Raw genomic sequence first — 1,961 nt, forward strand, 5'->3', positions numbered from 1 at the left:
ATATAGAAAGGATCATGGCTTGGGCTCCAGCTATTCCCAATACGCATCATATCTTGGGTGTGGAGCGCAACTGCAATATTCCCAAGTCTGCTGACAGCACTAAACGATGTCAGCCTTTGAGTGGATGAGGAGGATGTAAAAAAGTTCCAAGGTGATTGAGACAAGTGGAATAACTGGGCAAATACGTGGCAGATGGAGAGTAATGAAGGAGATGAAATGTTGTGTACTTTGATGGGAACAATAGAATGGCAGCCTCTCATTTGAAAAAGGAGTGGTTGAGAAATGTTGCTCTATGAATGAACTTAAGCTGCAGTTTTGTACATTTCTGTATAGCCTGCCGAGTCCATGTAGGGCAGTGAGTTCTGAAGCCAGAGGTCAATACTGGGAATGGCATTGGCACGCTGACCATTGTATGTAGGCCCAGCAAGTGGGGAACTGTAACTTTGAAAGGAATCTGGATCTCCCTGTAGACCAGTCACTGAAAGCAATATTGCAGGAGCAGAAAGCGGGTAGGAAGATAAATGCTGTATTCACTTTCATTTCAGGGGGATTTGAGTACAGGAGTAAGTGTATCTTATGCAGCTGCACAGGGCCTTGGTGAGACCCCATCTCGAACACTGTGCAGTATTGTGTGCAGTGTTGGTCTGTTTTCCTAACAGAGGACAAACCTGACATTGAGGGAGAGCAGCAAAGGATGACCAGACTGATCTCTGGGATGACAGACTTGTTGTGGGAGCAGAGTTTGCAGCGACTGGACCTGTATTCCATGGGGTTTAGGAAAATGAGTGGAAATCTCAGTGAAATATCTAACACTCTGACAGGGCGAGACAGATTAAAAGCAGGGATGGTAATTCCCGTGGCTGGGACGTCTAAAACAAGGGGCCACAATATTAGGTACAGACAGGCCACTTTGCCTTGAGATGAGAATAAATGCCTGCACTCAGAGACTGGCGAACCAGGGGTACTCTCTCCCAGATCAGGCTGTGGAAGTCAAGGGGCTGAATATAAATAAGGATTTCTGGAAACTAAAGGGATTGGGAGAGAGCAGGAGTATGGTGTGAAGATAGAAAATCAGCTATCATTCCAAGTTGTTCTCTAATAACGCAGTAAATGTGTTTCTTTGCAACACTGTGTTGTAGAAAATTGTGCAATATTGATAATGGGGTCTTTGGATAAAAGAGGATAAGTGCCGAATCAGTAATAACCAAAAATTAAATTTGGTCTAACACACATTCGGACAGTCTAAATAAATCATTAAATTACATGTTGTAATGGAACAGTGCTGTAAATGTAACGCTTTCACACGACAGTCACTCAGTAGAGCACTGTACCTTTCACCACAATCTTCACCAGAAAGTGCGCGGAGGCTGAGTGACCATGTGATGCCGATGGGGAATTCCAGTTCTCCCCAAGATTCTCCCCACAGTTTGAAATAAAGTTGTTTCTAAATATAAACTACAATTCCCAGTTTCAGGCTCAGTTTCAAGGCCTGTAGAGCGGATTGCATTCCTGTTTTAGCTGAACACATTGATTGTACCTTTTGTAGACAGAGGGATCTTGAGGAAAGGTTTGCTGTTCAGCTGGTGTCTGGCAAGGAATCGCATCACAGTGAACACGAGTTCACTTTATATAAAAAGGTTCATTAATTGCATTGCAGCCAAATTGTATTTAATCAACACGCGTTATCAGTGAACTGCCTGTACATAGAATGGAGGCACAAAACTGGTGGGCTGAATGGACTACAGCAGTTCTCATTTTATGGTTCACAACGTTTAAACATATTAAGGGATATATATATTGTATGGGGAAAACTGCATTGAGGAGATGTTCGGCCATTAACGAGAATAGTGAAAGCTCAATGAGTTGTATGACGTATTCCTTTCCTGATGCTTCTGTGCAGTGTGTGGGAAAGCTCTGTAAATATTGTCACAAGCTCTCAGCTGTTAGGAAGGAGGTCTCTG

The sequence above is a fragment of the Chiloscyllium punctatum genome, unplaced genomic scaffold, assembly GCF_047496795.1.
Source record: "Chiloscyllium punctatum isolate Juve2018m unplaced genomic scaffold, sChiPun1.3 scaffold_325, whole genome shotgun sequence".
Taxonomy (NCBI): domain Eukaryota; kingdom Metazoa; phylum Chordata; class Chondrichthyes; order Orectolobiformes; family Hemiscylliidae; genus Chiloscyllium; species Chiloscyllium punctatum.